The sequence below is a fragment of the Ovis canadensis genome, chromosome 1, assembly GCF_042477335.2.
Source record: "Ovis canadensis isolate MfBH-ARS-UI-01 breed Bighorn chromosome 1, ARS-UI_OviCan_v2, whole genome shotgun sequence".
Classification (NCBI taxonomy): domain Eukaryota; kingdom Metazoa; phylum Chordata; class Mammalia; order Artiodactyla; family Bovidae; genus Ovis; species Ovis canadensis.
The window spans coordinates 268,112,394-268,130,826 of NC_091245.1; the positions used below are offsets into that span (position 1 = coordinate 268,112,394).

Sequence of the window (18,433 nt, forward strand, 5' to 3'; positions counted from 1 at the left end):
AACCCTTTCCACACACTGTCCCCAACCCTCCACCCAGTCTGTTTCCAGCCAGCACACCAAGTGCCCCTCCCAGCATGTCTGACCCCTTCCTACTCCCTCCACTGCCCCTGACGGATGCCATCAGCAGTCCACCTGGGAACACGCATTAGCACTGGGGCAGACCCCAGTGGGTGTCTCACAGCCACCTCCCCTTCCTGACGTGCCCTGGCTTGGGTTTGCATCTCACTCGTCCCATTGATGAGTGAGAAAGGCTTTATCTCTCCTTGCTGTTCTTTGGAACTCTGCATTCAAATGGGTGTCTTTCCTTTTCTCCTTTGCCTTTAGCTTCTCTTTTTTTCTCGGCTATTTGAAAGGCCTCCTCAGACAACCATTTTGCCTTTTTCATTTCTTTTTCTTGGGGAGGGTCTTGATTACTGCCTCCTGTACAATGTCACGAACCTCCATCCATAGTTCTTTAGGTGCTTTGTCTATCAGATTTAATCCCTTGAATTTATTTGTCACTTCCACTGTAAGGGATTTGGTTGAACTCCAAAATCACTGCAGATGGTGACTGCAGCCATAAAATTAAAAGATGCTTGCTCCTTGGAAGAAAAGCTATGATGAACCTAGACAGCATATGAAAAAGCAGAGACATTACTTTGACGACAAAGTCCATCTAGTCAAAGCTATGGTTTTTCCAGTGGTCATGAATGGATGTGAGAGTTGGACTATAAAGAAAGCTGAGCGCTGAAGAATTGATGCGTTTGAACTGTGGTATTGGAGAAGACTCTTGAGAGTCCCATGGACTGCAAGGAGATCCAACCAGTCAATCCTAAGTGAAATCAGTCCTGAATATCATTGGAAGGATTGATGCTGAAGCTGAAACTCCCACTTTGGCCACCTGATGGGAAGAACTGACTCGCTGGAAAAGACCCTGATGCTGGGCAAGACTGAAGGCAGGAGAAGAGGACAACAGAGGACGAGATGGTTGGATGGCATCACTGACTCCATCTGTGGAGTCTGAGCGGGCTTCGGGAGTTGGTGATGGACAGGGAAGCCTGGAGTGCTGGAGTCCATGGGGTCGCAGAGTCAGACACAACTGAGCAGCTGAACTGACTGACCTCCCAGGCAGGCTCTGTGCGCTGATGGAGCAGGCCAGCTCTGAGCTCAGGGGCAGGCCCTACTCGGCTGGAACCTGGGGCTGGGGGGAGGGGCGGTGTCGAGGGGACACGCCTTTTCTTTACAGGTTCAGATGGTACTGTCAGGCGAGCGTATGCTCCTTGGCTCTGTCTCATCACAACAAAGATTTGGAGCGATGGACATTAAAGCCCTCGGCACATCACAGCTCTCGGGTCTTGGACAAACTGTGTTATAGCTCTCAGACAAATCAGTGTTACAGCTCTATTTAGAAGATAGCAGGAGAATCCATCCGCGAAGCGTGAGGGCATGCCAACCCAAAGATGTGAAGAGAAGAGTGGAGGAGCGCGCCAGTGCGCAGCGGGGGGCAGAGAGAGAGTCCTTTGGCTCCTCTTTTTATATGTTCTTCCCTCCCCCTGGGCCTGCCCTATGCAAACCCGGCTAGCCAGGAGCGCTGTTTGTTCTACCGGAAGTCCTCACTCCGGTCCTTGGACCTTCCTCTGTTCCATTTTCACAGGATTTTCCCTTCCTTGTCTTTTAGCCACTGCCATGCTGGACTCCTGTTTCCTGTTCTAACCACCTAACAGTACCTAGCTCAGGCTTTTCAGGTCACACGTCTGTCTGCTCTCGATTCCCCTTCCCAGCCCTTTATGGATGCACAAGTCATCCCGAGCTTGTGGACGATACAGACACAGGCCACAGGCCTGTCCCCAGGACTCACGGGTGGGCCTCTAGTGTGACCACTGGTGGCCTGGGGAGGGCAGAGGACGCAGGGGGCCCAGTCAGCACTACTCTCGGATCACGTGCTGATGGAGCACCCCTCTGCCCGGGCAGCCTCACCCCCAAGGCCTCCTGGTTCTCAGGGGCTCTGCTCAAGGCTGTGGCATCCCGGGGAAGCTTGCTCTGATCACCTGAAGCTCCTGGGATGAAAACACCTGGGCAAGCAGGGGCCATGCCCTGACCTTGAGCTTCTCTGCATGTGGGGCCTTGGGCTGGCCTGTGACATGGGCATCATAATGATGAGCAGGTTCTGAGCAGCCAGATGATGTCCGAGTCACAGGCTAGTGAGGGGCAGGGTGGGGTGAACCTATCCAGCCCAGCCTGTGCCCCTTACACCAGGCTGGCACAGTTCTGAAGACCCCTCCCCTCCCCCTACCTTCCCTCCCACTCCACCCCCAGCTCCAGACTGTGGCAGCATCACAGCAAGTTCATTTCCCAATGTGCACAGGACACCGAATGGCCCGAGGCACCGAAACACCATCTGAAGGTCCTCGGTGTCCTGCTGTCTGCCTGGCGCCCTGTGACTCACCTCAGGCCACCTTCCTTGTAGGGGTATGTGGCAGGCGATGAGAACCAGCCTGACCACCTCTGGGTTTAAACATTTCAGGACTTGGTACGTAGAGGGGCCCTGGCTGAGTCAGTGCTAGCTGCAGGTTCCCAGTGTAGCCACCCTGGGTCAGAACTCCTCCTCTGGTCCTAGAGATGGGGGTGGGCAGTGAGTGTGTGTTCCCAGCAAAGGTGAGGCTGCTCTGGGCCCATCTGGTGCCCAGGCAGGACTCACAGAGGGGGCTGGGGGCCCAGAAGAGGAGGTTCATCAGAAGCTGAACAAATGCCAAGCTACGTGTCCACTCCCAGGAGGAGCTGGCTGAAGGTTTAGTAGCATCTGATTTTTATCACTCTAGTCTCATTTCACAGGGATGACAGTGAAAGTGGCTTCCAAAGAACAATTAAAGGTGGTCCTTCCTCAGCATCAAGTGACTGAAACCAACACTCCCTGCAGTGCAGCAGGGCCTGAGTGAACTGTGGCTGTGGCGGGTGGCGATCTCAGCAGGACCGGCCTGGACTGCGCTTGGCCAGCAGAGGACAGGGACTGGGTCACTTGGGTCAGTTCGCCCCAGGTGAGCAGGACGGGCGGCCCCCAGGCCAGAACAGGGGGTCAGAAAGCCAGGCTGACAACCGCCTGCTCTCAGGGCTGCAGGACTGCCACACTTCGCTGGATTGTTGGACAAGACAGTGGTTTCTACACCTGGGACACAACATCCTGTGGAAAGCCGTCCTGAGAGTCAGGATGTGAACGCTCACCGAGCAGCTCCTGGCCATTGGCCTGAGCCCCTCACCCCTCCTTCCAGCTGTTCCCAAACAGCTTTGAGCTACAAGCTGAAACCAGTCACACCCCTGCCCCAGAGCAGGCGAGGTCTTTGTCCTTTGTCCCTGACAAGTCCTTCTGCACCATTCTGTCCCACATGTGGTGACCGGAGAAGTCCTCGTTCTGCTGCATGGTCAGGCTGTCTGGGTCAGCTGGTGAGAAGCAGCAAGGCGGCCAGTGCTCCCAGCAGAGGCTTCATGCACTCATGTGGATCCTATCCCCCAACTCCTGGGGTAGAGAGGGGACAGCCGGATCCTTACAAGCGCATTTCCAGGCATCACCTGTGTTTCCTTGGACAACCTTCACTTTCAGAGTTTGCACAAGGGAGGTAAACAGAATGGTGTCTGGGTGGTGCTGGTGGTCTGGCTGCTGCTCTTTGCACCGAAGGCTGTGTGATCAAGCTGCCAGCACTTCTGTGGAGGCCAGGGCCCCTCCCTAGATGGCCATGGGTCTGACACTGAGTGAAAGGGAGAAGGACTAGCTTCCCTCAGGGGGCTGAACCTGACCTCTCAGGCACCTGCAGGACCCTCCCTGTCTGGTGCACCCGTCTTGACCCTGGGGCCTGAAAGTCGCTGTCTCCCATGTCCACTTGTACCGGCAAGCTTTGTGTGTCATGCCGCCAGGTTGGGAGACCCCCACCATAAACCCATCTCTGGAGACGATGGAGGCAGAGGTTACAGGACAACAGTCAGGGGTGACCTCAGGTTCTACAGCTGTCGTGAGGCTGGCCACCCAGCAGGAGCAGCATGCAGACCTTGGTCACGGTGGCACCGCTCTCGACCCTGCTGCTGAGGCTCACACCACCCGCTTCGACAGGAGGGAGGCTCATGTTTCCTTGCAGGACACGTAGGAAGCCACCGCCTCCAGGGCACACACATTCCCCCCTCCTCCCCCCCAATACAGGCTTGGGCTGGGCCCTTTGCCTGGCTTCCGCCAAGAGGATGTTAGTAAACACTGTGCAGGGGCTGAGAAGCCCTGTGACGGAGCTCTGCTGGCCGTTTCTCTTGCTGGTGACCGAGTCATGCCAGTGCAAGCAACAGCCGGGGCCACAGGGGGTCCCCGCCCACCAACCATGGGAGGGGAGTGGCCCATGGGAGTCCCAGCTAATATGGGCTGCACCCCAAGAAGCGGAGATGAGCTGTCCCCCCTTCTGGCCCTCAGCATCATGAGGAAATAAAGGAATGCTTCAAGTCACTTAGTTTTCAGGTGATTTTTGTTCATTAAGGATGAACTCCTAGGAGGCATTACAGGAGTCTTGACTTCTCCAAGCCCTCACAAGCACCTCTTTGAACCCTGTGCTGGCACTTAGCCCTCAGGAGGGCGTTGGGCTTGCCTGGTGGGTGGGTGGCTGGCCCTGAAGGCAGGTTTTCCTTTCCATCAGATAGCAACCTGAAACAGATAGCTGGCCGGCTGCTGCACTTTCCCCTGTGGTTAAATTATGCTCCAAGCTACTGAGTCTCAGGGAAGCTCAGTTCTGCCTGATGACCAGGAATAGCGCTGCAGTAGCCTCTTCCCCCACATCTGACTTTTCTCCCCCATTGTAACAGGAGAAAACTGGCAGAGGTCCGGAGAGACCTCTTGGCCCCACACCTGAAGAGGGCGGCAGTGGCACTTGACCTCGGAGTTTTGCGGTCACTGGCCTTGTGCAGGTGGAGGCCCCAGGCTTGCCCAGCTGCCCTGACGGACCACCAGTGGCTCAAGTGCATTCAAAACTAGTTTTCCCTACCCAGCTATTTTATGTTAATAGACCTGCTGCTTCGAGTTGCTTATTCCGCTCTGGGACGTGGCACTTCTACAAATGCTTCCCGTCGGTGTGCAAACGTTCTTGGTGCAGCTGTGCAGGAGCCAGTGGGTACAGACGAGAGTCAGCGTTCTGCCCGGCTGCAAGCTTTCACTGCCTCACGGCAAACCCATCGACCACCACCCCCAACCGCTCACCTGGACTCGCTTTTGCTAGCATCCAGGGCGCCCCTGGGGCCGACCCCACCTCCTCCTCCTCCCAACTCGTCCCGACCTGACCCCGCACATGCCGAATGCACCTTCGCGTCCCGCTCCCGGCGCGCCCTCCAGCGCGGGGACTGTGTGGATCGGCTCGCTTCGTCCATGGCTTCGCACTTCAGGGCGGGGGTCTCGTGGTGCGGGCCCCGCCGGGTTTCCCGCTTCTCCCGTCCCACCCGGGTCCCCGGAGCCCACCCCCACCCTGGCGCCGCGTCCCCTCGGTCCTCCGCGTACTACCGGCACGGTTCGGCGCGGCATGCGTGCGCGCGCCCTCCTGCGTCGTGGCGTCGCTCCCCGGCGTGCGCGCGGCCGGCGGCGGGGGCAGTGGGAGGGCGGAGCCGATGCTGGGGGCGGAGGGCGGAGGCTGAGGCGACGGCTGAGGCGGCGGCCGGTCTGGCCGCGCTCGGGGGCGCGCTCGGGGGCGCGCTCGGGGCCGCGCCAGGCCACGGCCAGCGCGCCGCAGCCCCCGGCGCCCGAGCGGAGTCCCGCAGACTCGCTGTCGGAGCCCAGGCGTTGAGCTGCGCGGAGCTGAGCGGCCCGCGGCTGAGGTGAGGCGCGCTGGCGGGGGCGGCCGGGCGGCGGGGTCTGGGGGGACAGCGGGGCTCGGACACCGCGGGCGGACACCACGGCCCGACCACGCTGCCGGGCAGCGCCGGGCAGCGCCGCGGCCGCGTTTATGTAAGCGCCGCCGGGCAGGTGGTGAGGCCACGCCTGGCGTGCGGCTCGAGCGGGACCCGTGCTGCCCCGAGCCCTGTCCGGAGGGCCCGCGGCCGTCCGCGAGGGGAGGCTTCGCCTAGGACGGCCCCGCATCTCCTCCCCGGGCGCCGCATAAGCGCGGGATGCGCTGCGCTGCGCCGCGCCGCGCCGCGGGATGGAGGGAGGCTGCGTTCCCAGAGTGAAGCTGCGCCCCGGCGCGTGTACACCGAACCCGGGATGGAGGGGAGCCTGCGCCCTCGTGGACAACCCTGTCCCCTCCCCGGGGGTGCCGTTTCTGCTCCGGATGCGCTGCGCCCTAGGGAGGAAGGCTGCTCCCGGGACCAGGCTGCGCCCGGGACGGCCCCCGGGCCCCCTTCGGGAGAGCTCCGTGTCCGCGCGGGGTGCCCTGCGCTGCGCAGAGGGAAGAGGCACCCCCAGGGGAGGCTGCGCCCCCGGGGAGGGGAGGCTGCGCCAGGGCGGCCCGCGTCCCCTCTCTAGGGCGCAGTGTCCGCGTGGGATGCTTTTCGCCGCGGGCGTCGCGGGGCGGGGAAGTTCCCGTTGGTGCCGGGCGTCTGAGGCGATTGGGGGCTCGAGGTGAATTCTGTCGTGCTCAGATCTGCAGTAGGAAAATCACCGAGCTGTGAACAGGTCTGGGAGAAGGTGTCAAGATGGGCTGTGGACGCTATAACGGGTGGGAGTCCCAGTATACAGACTGCTGCTGCTGCTCCTGCTAAGTCGCTTCAGTCGTGTCCGACTCTGTGCGACCCCATAGACGGCAGCCCACCAGGCTGCCCCGTCCCTGGGATTCTCCAGGCAAGAACACTGGAGTGGGTTGCCATTTCCTTCTCCAATAGTATACAGACTGGAGAACCTGAAATGTGTTCTAATACCGATTTATATATGCGAGACCCACAGCGCCGTGTTTGGTTCGCAGTTCATATTTTTAGCCAGCAGGTTTGGGCTGTTACTAATGATAAAGGCGTTTATTTATTTATTTTTTCCCCTACACAAGCAATAGTGGTTAGCATTCAGCCCTCTAAATATAAGGAAAACTGGCTTGGTTGTCAGACTTACTTTTCTACTCTTTGTGCCCTAATTGAGATGATGATCAGTTAAGTTTTGAGAATAGAAATATTTATTTACCTCTCTTTAATCTGTCCTAAATTTACAGTATGTTTTACTCCTTCAAAAGGTGCCACCTAGAGCTCCATTTTCCAAAACCTGGGATGTGTTAGGAGCAGTTCCAGCAATGTCTTTTGATACCATGGTTTCTCTGAGGCTAAGATTCCTTTAGCTGCTTGCTGAGGGTTTCCCTGAGGGGAAAGGAAGAAGGAAAATGCAAAGGTTGGCTGGTACCCTTCCTCCTGGGTGTGAGAAGTCGCTTCCCTCCCTGCAGGGTCCCTCCAGGGACAGGGTCCCCTCCCCAGGCCACCCAGAGCAGGGCCTGTAAAGTATTGGCTGAGAGCGGCTGAGCTGGGTGGTTAGCCTGCCCTGCTGGGGTGGAGGCAAGGACTGACCCCTGCTTTGCAGGGAGAGCCTTATCTCTGAGTGATGTCTGAATGTTCCTGAGACTGAATGTATTCAGGGACATCTTCAACAAAAATTGAAGCTGTAAGTGGAAGGGGAAAAAAAAAAAAAAGAGGCCTTTCTGCAGGGGGCAGTGGTGAAAAGAAAATTGGTCCAGCTCTGAGAAAGTGATGACACATGGCTCTGGAGATGCAGCATGCTCATGAGGTCAGTTCTGACCTGGGAGGTGAAGGACGGACAGTTCGCTAGTAACAGCTTCCTCAAGAAACTTCTCAGCTTATAGGCGAATCCAGTCCTCCGTAAATTTACAGGTTGTAAAAGCATGTCAACCACTTTTAGATTGGAGTAGGAACATTCTTTAAATTTATATTTATCTGGTGAACGAATGAAGCAGACTGATTCACTTGGCAGGTATTTATCTGTGTCGTGCTGCTCACTGTTTCAGGATCCTTCGATACAGTGCTGAACAAATTAGGCAGAGTTCAAAAAAGCTTGAAAGCTGGCAGTTTGTTTTACTAAACAGTGTTATAGTATTACATTTTAAAAATTACATCTATACTTTTAGTTATAAAATTTTAAAATGTATACCATTGAAAATTTTATTTATGGATGTGAAAGGAGAGCGTGCATATGCACAAGGCTATAAACACATAAGAAAACCCCATTCCACTCCACGCCCAGCCACTCGGGTCCCTGCCACTGCTGTGGTCATTTGCCTGTGGATTGTCCCAGCAGTAGTCAAAATATACATGATTATGTGTATGTTTTAATATAATTTTTCATATCTGCTGAAAGTACTGCAGTGAATTTTTTTTATATATTAGTGTGCAAACAAAATCCACTAATCATTTTTTATTAATGGTCAAAATTCCTTAGCCGTAAGGTTTATTTAAGAGCTGGTTTGTATTCCCTTGAATGCTGTGATGAGCTATGTAAGTACTTAGCACCAAGGAATTTATTTAAATATTTAGGTTGGAGATAGTTAGAAAGTACATTTTCGAGATTAATAGGTGAAGTTATCCAGCCTATAAAAAACTTGTTTAAGAAAAATTGTTGGAGGAATTCCCTGGAGGTGTCAGTGGTTAGGACTTGGCGCTCCCACTGCTGAGGCCCTGAGTTTGATCCCTGGTCAGGGAACTAAGATCCTGCTATACGAGCAGTAGAGCAAAAAAAAAAAAAGTCAATCTTGGTATGAAACTGAAGAGCTTAGAGAGGTCAGATTTTATTGGAAAATTTGATGGTTTTTTGTGTCAGTTTTCTAAACACAAATTTCCGAATCTGAAATTTGGTGTGATAGAAATGCCTGTGTGTGCTAAGTCACTTCAGTCATGTTTGACTCTTTGTGACCCCATGGACTGTAGCCCACCAGGCTCTCATGTCCATGGGATTCTCCAGGCAAGGATACCGGAGTGGGTTACCATGCCCTCCTCCAGGGGATCTTTCCAACCCAGGGCTGGAACCTGCATCTGTCTCCTGCATTGGCAGGCAAGTTCTTTACCACTAGCGCCCCTGGTAATGCTGCTGCTGAAAAAAAAAAAAAAAAAACAGAAAAAAAACCTTTAAAAAGTATGTTCATAATATGTGAGGTAGGAAAGACAAACACAATTTCATTTAAAAATTGTAAGTTGAAGTTATTAAGATTTTCTTGTTCTGAGAGTGACTTTTCTTTCCAAGGTTATGTTTTGTTTGGAGTGTGGACAGAGGTGTTCACCTGGCCTTGCTGTATTCTTGGTGGTCTGATTGGTACTGCCGGCTGCTCTCCTGTATGTGTGTGCTGTGTTCTAGGAGTGTACCAAAAAACAAGTTTGGTTTTCAGTTTGTCTTTGTGGTGGATTTGGGAGAAGTAGCTGAGAGGGGCCTGGTATTCTTTCGGAGAGTGCAGTGATACTCTGTTTGCATGGAGGGCAGTTTCGTTTCATTCCCATGCTCATCCCACAAATATTTACCATGTGCCAGGTCCTGTTCTAGGTGCTGGAGAGAGGGGAGTAAACACTGCAGGGTAGTTCCTGCCCTCAGGGGTTCACATTCTGGAGGAGACGAGGATCGTAAACCCCAGCTCCAGTCCTAAGTGCTGGCCAGAGAAAAGCATAATTCGAAACGATCCACGCGCCCCAGTGTTCACTGCGGCATAATTTACAGCAGCCAAGACCTGGGAGCAGCCTGAGTGTCCACGGACAGAGGAACGGGTGGAGAGATGTGGTACACGGATACAAGGGAATGTTGCTCAACCATCAAAAAGAACCAAATAATGTCATCTGCAGCAACGTGGCTGGACCTGGAGATTATCGTATCAAGTGAATTGTCAGGCAGAGAAAAACAAATATCATATGGTATCCCTTATATGTGTAGTTAAAAAGAGAGATACGAACGAACTTATTTACAAAACAGAAATAGGTGGCCAGACATAGAAAACAAGACTATGGTTGGTTACTAAAGGGGAAAAGTAGAGGGAGGGATAGGTTAGCAGTTTGGGATTAACATACACACGCTGTATATAAGATAGATAACCAACAAGGGCCTACTTACTGTAGGGCACAGGGAACTTGACTCAATGTTCTGTAATCACCTATATGAGAAAAGACTCTGGAAAAGAATAGATGTATCCATATGTATGAGTGAATCACTTTACTGTACATCTGATATTAACATATCTTTGTAAATCAACTATATTCCAGTATAAAACTTACAAAGTCCTGAGTGCCATGCCCAGATGGAGATGGGGCTAGCAGGCCTGGGAGAGCTGTGGGGAGAGCTCAGGGTGGAGGGAGCTGGGCACCGCCTGGCTGGGCACTGGTGAAGGGGGTTCTGGACTCACAGGTTGGCCCCATGTCCCAGCTTCCTGTCCTGTGCTGATAATAGCCAGGAGTCCAGTGTGGCCTAGAGGGAGGGAGGGAGGGTGGCAGGAAGTGAGCCCAGAGTCTGGCGGCTGGCTGTGGCTTGCGGAACCTGGCTTGGGGTGTGGAATTTAGATGGTAGTCTCAGCCTTACTGGGGCTGCCGGCCTGCCTGCTTGCCATCCTCGTCGGCGTCACAGTTTTGGACAACAGATGACACGATCTGCTCTCTTTGAGAAGAATTGCTCTGCCCGTTATACAGCAGTGTTTATTGGGAGCTTGTGGTGTGCCAGGCCATTTAAGCGCTTCACATATATTAATTAAATTCTTGGGATCATCTGTAAGGCACGCAGTACTCTCGGTCTCCCACATTGCTGCTGCTGCTGCTAAGTTGCTTCAGTCGTGTCTGACTCTTCGCGACCCCATGGACTGCAGCCTACCAGGCTCCTCTGTCCATGGGATTTTCCAGGCAAGAGTACTGGAGTGCGGTGCCATCGCCTTCTCCGGTCTCCCACATTACGTGTGTGCAAAGCTCGGTGCAGGGAGAGCACAGATCAGGGGCCAAGGGCGGACTCCCCCGTCCCCGCCCGGGGCTAGAGGGGGGCAGCCCGGCCGTGGTCACCTGCTGGGGGCTGGCACTAGGGCAGAGGTGCGGAGGTCACCAATTTCGGCATCATTTTGTACTGAATCAGAAAATGCTGCCCATTTGCCTGCGACACAGTGCTTTCCTGTCACTTGTGTGCGTGTGCTCACTTACACCCATTGAAATAGCTTTCAGACTTTACGAATAGACTTTTAAAACCATGCCAGTCTCACTTTGATGTAGAAGGAAAATGAAAGTGAAATAAAGTAATCATAAAATTGCGTTTCACCTTTAGAATTTAGTTCCTCCAAGTCGGCGCTGTGGTTGGGTGTGCTGTGCTGTCACCATCTGTTGCCGGAACGGAGTCTGTCTCGACTGTACCACTGCTGTCTCTGGGGTGCGTCCAAGCTTCGGGAGTCTGGGTGCTTTCTGTCCTACCAGCAGGTGTTAAGGAGAGGTTTCTGGTCCTTGAATGATTTGTGGACTGACCCGTTGACAGGTTAGGGAGCTCCTTCAGCCATGCCTCCTCGAGGAACTGCTGGGCTTGAGTGACTGCTCAGCCCCCACCCCACCTCAAAGTCGCGACAGCGTGCCCTGGCGTGTTTGCTGGTGGGCTGCCAGACTCTGAGGTGGAACAGCCCAGAAACGCCCCCAGGTGCTGGCCGGCAGAGCAGCCAGCCAGCGGAGCTGTGAGACACGGGCGGGTCTCTGACCCTGGCCCGCCGGCCATGTCAGCCTGTGCTCCCTCTGCTGCCGTCCAGCGCTGCAGTTTTCTCTCCCATAGATTGGGAGGAATGGCAGCACCTGGTCCTCCGTGGCCCGTGGGTTGATAGCCAAGCTGATGTAAAGGGCCTGAAACAGTATTTCACTGCCAGAACTTAGAAGGGTTTATTCTTGTTATCTTTGTGATCAGTCATTGAGTGGAGGTGTGTGGGTCTGCGCAGAAATTTAGGGTTGGGTTCAAGGAGAGGCTGGGGGTCATTTGTATGTTGCTGGTGTTTGAGACTATAGGCTGGGCCCTGGGTGTAGACAGGAGGGTGAGGACTGAGCCTGGGGGCTTTGGGTCCACAGAGGAGGAGGGTCTGGGGTTTGATAAGAGGCGGTGGCCTGTGGTGGGTGGAGAGCATCAGGTGTGGAGGACCCCCAGGAGGGGCCAGAGTAACGGGACAGTGACTGGAGGGTTGTGGGCTCAAGAGAGCTTTTATTGTTAATTTTCAGGTAGAGTGAGTGTTGTGTGTCCTGGGGCTGATAGGATAGATTTCTAGCAGAGGGTAAGCGGCCAGGGTGGAGTGGCAGGGCGGCACAGCCACCCTCCCCACCCCCCCACCCCACCCCCTCCTGGAGCGAGGCGGGACTTCTGTGCGTAGGAGTCTCCGAGAATATTGCTAAGAGACACACTGCCCCTTTGAAAGGAGGGCATAAAATAAAATATAATTTTGTGCTCAGTCCAGGAACCTTGGGAACTGTGCTGTAGGACTTAGGATCTAGTTTCTTATTAGCTTGTGGTGCTAAACATACCTTGGGGCATCCTTACAGAAAGATACATGTGGAAATGGCATTTTTCTTTATTAAAAATATTCACTTGTCTCTAGAAGTATCATTAATTCAACTAGAAGTTGGCACCTTTATTCACCAAATCCAGTCCTGCGCAGAGGACTAACCAGACTTGGCTTCTGGTTTACCCCTTATTTGTCTGAAAGCTCTCCAGGGAGGTGCGTCGGAGCCAGCTGCCCCCACTGCCTGGAGGCTGGCGCTGTTGCTCTGGGCCCTGTGGGCTGAAGCTCCCCTGAGGCAGCAGCGTTCACTTCCAGTTGCCTGGTGAAATGGTAGAACATCTTCCCTGCGTGTTGATTTGTACTGTGTGTGGTTATTTGGGGTTTTTAGGTTTGGAGTTCCGAAATGTCAGCCTTCTCAGTGGTTCAGTCAATAGGATGAAACACACGAGGCCCCCCGACCCCTTGTCCTCAGGCCGTGGGGGAGCCGGGGGGGAGCTGGTCATGTCCCCCTGCCCTCTGTGGATGTGGAGGTTTGGCTGGGGACCTTCTCCAGCCAGACTCATGGAGGGGGACACTCTCTGCCTCTGAGAGCCAGCCTTCCTGTGGAACAAGCCAGCCTCCTGTGGGACGACCCAGCCAGGTGGAAGTGGTGGGCAGACACCCTGCCCCAACATGGAGGCCACTTTTCAGAGTGACTGAGGGAGGCCGGCAGCCTCCATCGGGGTGTGTGTGGGGATGCCAGCCGTAGGGGCTCTCCTGGGCCTGGGAAGGGCCTGCAGAGAGGGGCGAGGGGCCCTGGAGCAGGGCAGGAGGCTGTGGCGGAGAATAGACCTGGCTGGAGCCGTGTGGGGCTGCTGGGGAGGAGGGACAGAGGTGTCTGCAGTCAGCAGGGTTTGCTGACCCAGGGGCCTGGGAGGCAGGGTCCAGGAGGGTTAAGAAGGGTTCTTGGAGCTGTGGATCCGATGCCGCTGAGGCCAGAGGGTCCGAGGTGGGGAATCTCAGTCATGGACGTCAGCTTATGGTGGCTTCGGTTTGAGTCTGTACCTCACTTCCCCCTGCTGTGAGGTGTGCAGAGTATTTATTTGTACATACTTAGGTGTGATCTGTAGACATAACACGCATTGTTTGTGAAAGGCAGGCACGTGTGTGCTTACCCTTCTGTGGGGCAGGACTTTGCTTCCGTCAGCCATTCCTCACAGTAGATGTTTCATTGCGCCTATTTTTCCAGTCGGGAACTGGCAGAAGAGGCTCAGTAACTTCCTGGGAAAGCGGAATAATTTAATTTTATTATTATTATTAATAACTTAATAATATTTAGCTGATATTTATTAAGTTCCTGCTATGTGTCAGGTGTGGTGGAACCAGTTTAATCTCGTTTACTCCTGATGGTAATCTCAGAAGATTCCCGTTCTGTGGAACCATGGTTGTCCCCTCTTACCTGGCTCACCTGAGTAGCTACCTTACAGCCTCCCCTCCATTCCCCCCTGCCCTCCCCACTCCTCCCCTCTCCCTGTCGGTTCTTGACCAGCAGCCAGATTCAAGCCTGCAGTAGAGCCCTGTACCTGCCCCCATCTCAGGCCTCCTCTCCTGCCCTCCCCTCTGGCCACCCCCTCCAGCTGTCCCATGGCTTCCTTCCTCCATGCCCTTCCCTCCCCCTCCCCCCTGCTGTGGGCCCTTCAGTCTGTTCTGTTCATCTGCACCCGCCCCCTCCTTTTACCAGCCTGCCTGGCAGAGTGGAGGCCTCAGGAAGGCAGGGATCTTAATTCTGTCTTTATCCTAAGGGCCCAGAACAGTGCCTGGCAGATAGAGGCACTTACCAATGTTTGTTGAATGAATGAATAAGTTTTTCTTACTTGCAGTGTAGGTAGTAGAATCCGAAACGAGGCTGTCTGCCTCTGAAAATATATTTTTTCCACCCGAGCATACTGCACCCCCAGCTGCACCCCTCCCCCCAATGACTCCCATTGTACTTGGTGAATCAGTCATATATTTACGGCCCATATGTCTGTGTTATCTCCAGATTTCTGTGCTTTTCTTTGTAGAACAGAAACATTTACAAAACATTCAAACTTGTTCTGAAACTATCAAGTGCAATATAGCAGTTAATCTGTTGAAAACACGGAGTTCTCAACTTGAAAAAAAAAATAGCTCTGTTCTGCTAACCCCTTTCAGGTGACGGATTGAAATGCATCCTCATAAGAACTAACAGTATCCGTTGTAGAGAAGTGATATTCCTAACTACATCCTGATGAAAATGAGGATACTTTGAATAATTCTGGGAGATTTCAGAAAAGCAGCCAAATAAAATGAAGTAGATTCATGGTGCAGGCTCAAAGGGTTTAAAGGTTGGGAGGAACGTCATGTAAGAGCTGTTTGGCAGGGGGGCCAGTGGTAGGGGGTACCGGAATGGGGCGCTGGCACTTGGTCCAGCCCCACTCCCACGTGGTGGGCTGCTCCTGCGTCTTTTTCGCAGGTCCTTCAGTGTAAAGGGGTGGTTGTGCTGGCGATGTCCACGGTCATGCTGTTCCTAGAAAGCTGTTGTACTGGGAGTCAGATGACAAATTCTGAGTGCTCTGAGGGTCCTTCAGTCAGCTGTCAACAAGTGTTTGTCAAGAACAGCCCTGTGAGGATAGCACGGGGTGCCAGTCACCCAGCGACTATGGATGCACGAGACCCTGGGCTCGGCATGAGGCGTCCTGTCACCTCCCGGACCCGCAGCTTTCCTGAAGGAGGGCCAGGAGGGGTTCAGGACACAGGACTAGGGCAGAGTCCTGGGTTCTAACTCGCCAAGGAAACACCGGTCTCTGGGATGTCCCGATGACCCCGTCTCTTGTTTTTTCAGTCTCTGGGGACAAGACTAGATTGTACTCCGTCCCTTCTGACTCTGTGCGACACCATGGCCCATAGTCCTCCAGGCTCGTCTGTCCACGGGATTCTCCGGGCAAGGATACTGGAGTGCTGGGGAGGCCGGATGAGCCTTGTCTCTATTTTCTCAGTCTCTGGGGATGAGACTGTATTAGTTGTTGAATTAAATTGGGTGAGGATTGGGTTTTCGGGTTTTCACGGTGATGCTTTCTACTCTTTAATTTTACCCTCCAGTGAAACGAAGGGTATTGATGACATTTCCACAGGAAAAGCAGGTGCTGTGTGACCCGGCCAGTGCCCCTTGAGTTCTCCGTGGGCTATTAGCCCTGGGCGTGGGCAGCACAGCTGGGAAGGAGGCGCTTAATGGCTTTCAGCATTTCTCTCTGAAAGCCTCACTGTAGGAAAAGCAGGGCTTTTCCTTCAGTTCACCAGGGCTTTGAGCCACACACACACTAGCCGAGTAGCTGGGTAAGGTGCTCAGGACTTGTGGGGCAGAGCTCTGCTGGGAGCAGCTGGGGAGGGAAGTGCTGCGTGGCCGGTGTGTGCTATTCATGGGCACAAACCCCAGGAGCCTGCCCAGCCTCACTGGTTGGGGAAAGAAGCCATACAGATGGACAGATGGTGCGCACAGTCAGCCTGTGGCCTGTGTGTCCATCTTCAAGTGCTTGGAGGTCATGGGCAGAAGTCCAGGGACTGGCAGGACCTGGGGAAGCTTTGCTTTCTTTGCTTTAAAAGCTAGCGTGAGCTTCACCCTCGGTAAGTAGACAAATCAGCGATTTTCATGAATTTCTGAGTTGTGCAGCTAGTACCACAGTCCAGTTTTAAAACGTTGCCATCACCCCAGAGTGCCCCTTGTGTCTGTGGTTAATTCCTATTCCCACCTCCAGCCGTGGGCAACCACTGATCTGCTTTCTGTTTCTCTAAATGTGCCTTTTCTGAGCATTTCATATAAATAGAATCGTGTAACATGGAGTCTTTTGAATCAGGCTTCTTTCGCCTCACGTGACTCTTTTGGGGTTCGCCTGTGCTGTAGGTGGATCAGTGATTTGTTCCTTTTAGTTGTCGACTAGGACTCTGCTGCATGAGGGTCACACGTCTGTATTACCCTCCGCCAGGGACAGGTATTGGATGCTTTCTGCCTTTTGCTTCTGTGAACAGTGTGCTCTGAGTGTTAGCGGCTGCATTTCTGTGGAAATCGGCACTCGGGTGGGGTTAGGATGATGGCACATCTGCTCTCGGGACCCTAGGCACACTCAGGCCTGTCCCTGCGAGGGGCCCTGAGTGTCCGGAGCAGTGAGGACCCGTTACTTCTGTGATGAAGTACTGTGATGTGATGATGCCCTCGGGGCTGAGTGTGGGGCTGAGGAACCCTTCCCAGTGTCTGTCTGGCTTTTCCTTTCACTCAAGAGAAGCTGTCCAGCAGGAACTCTGAGGTTTGTTAAAACCCACACCCGGCCTGCAGACACCACGGGCTTCATGCTTTGACCCTGCAGTCCTCTTCTAGGAATTCAGCCCAAGGACACACTGCTAATAAGATGGAAATATAGATGGAAGTGACCTAACTGTGCAGTCAGGGGCAGGCAGATGGGCGCTAGGTGACCACACCGTAATGAGCTATGTGGAGGTGTCGGTCTCTGATCTGAGGCGATTTCCAGAACATACAGGAAGGGAGTTGGGCCAAGCACTGGAGCGTGGCCAGTGAGCGCCCTTCAAGTGAGCAAACATATATCTGTGCCTTCGTGCGGAAGGGACACCAAAAAGGAAAGCCAGGGCGAGCAGGGTGGGGCCCCGGCTGGTGGGAAGGAGAGGGGACACAGGAGGATGCTTCTCTGAGCAACCCTCTCAGTACAGCCCAAGTCTGGGAACCACAGATGCCAAGACAAAATAAATGAGTGTCAGCCAGGATGTGCGGGACCCAGAATGGAACACAGACAGAAAGAACCAAAGCTCCATGTAGGACAGTCACGGAGCTACAGTGGGGGTGGGGAAGGATTAGCTGGGTTTTCGAAAACAAACTTTTCTGGGTTCTGTAAGGCCACAGACAAAAAGGGCTGCACACCATCTGTCCCTCTATCTCTCCCAGCGCCAGGTTAGTGGTGCAGCGTTCACAAACGTGGGACAGCCAGTGTGTGGTAGGGACGGGATCCGGGAGGAAGGTGCAGACAAGGGGAGGGGATGGAGGAGCCTGGGCACTGGGCTGGAAGTAGGTGTCATTGTGCACAGATGGGCAGAGAGAATAAATGTCAGAGCCCAGGCCACTCAGCTCCTCAGCCAATCCCCCAAGGACAGTCGGGCTCTCCCAAGCAGAGAAGCAGGGCTCCTCCAAGAAGATGCGACTGGAAGCCCTAGGTGCAGGAAGCAAGGAGGAGCCCAGAAGGGACCGGCCCACATGGAGGGGGTGGGGCAGAGCTGGTGAGTCTGAGCGAGGACCTCCATGGCAATGGCGTGGCTCATAATCCATAGAATAAAGTAAAGCCCATCACTCCATGCTGGTGCGTGTAAGCAGCAGTCAGTAAGCAAGGAGAGGGGAACAGCTAAGCAACGGGGAAGGAGTGAAGACACAGAATCACCGAGAGGCAGACACCAGGGTAATAATTACTTTAGGCAGGGCTCAGGACTGATGCTAAATAAGTGAGAGTTTGAGGAGAAACAGGATATTTGTCTCGTCTCAAAGTATCTGTTCCCCAAGTTACTTATTTATTGAAAAGGGAAAAGCAGTAACTTTAGAGTGGAGAGAGCCAGCAAGACACCACCCCACCCGATGATCTGGGCAGTGTCACCCGTGATAAGACAGGTCACCCTTGTGCCCTCCCTCCTGCTTGGGCATGGGCACAGTGCAGGCCCCGCCCCACAGAGGATGTCCCCAAAACACCAGGCCAGGCCCTTCACGTGTCCACATCACGAGAGCCCGGGCGGTTGAGGGGGTCTCGGCCTGGAGGGGCCTCAGGAGATGGGGCAGCGTGTGTGGTCCTAACTCTGTCCCAGGGGAGGGTCAGTGTTGTCTCAACGAGAAGTTCTCATGCCTTCTTACCATAAGTTCTGGCCATCTGGACCAGGCATGGAGCATTCTGGAGACACGTGACCTGCACCCTCAGCAGAGGGGCATGGCTCTTCCCAAAGTGGGAGCATCGAGATAGCCTGGACCCAGTGGGCAGAGACCCTGTGACCCAGAG

At 54.1% G+C, this 18,433-nt stretch overlaps 1 protein-coding gene across 3 annotated transcripts in view; it reads left to right on the plus strand.

Moving 5' to 3' along the window:
* The first annotated feature begins 5,567 nt into the window (after nt 1–5,567).
* ADARB1 (adenosine deaminase RNA specific B1) overlaps nt 5,568–18,433 on the plus strand; it is a 113,799-nt gene continuing 100,933 nt past the window's right edge. For 2 of the 3 annotated variants that reach the window (XM_069566623.1, XM_069566634.1), the window contains exon 1: nt 5,610–5,808. The gene's annotated coding sequence lies outside the window, so the exon portion shown is untranslated. Of the gene's footprint in view, nt 5,809–18,433 lie in introns of all 3 variants that reach the window. The other variant, XM_069566629.1, reaches the window with a different exon arrangement.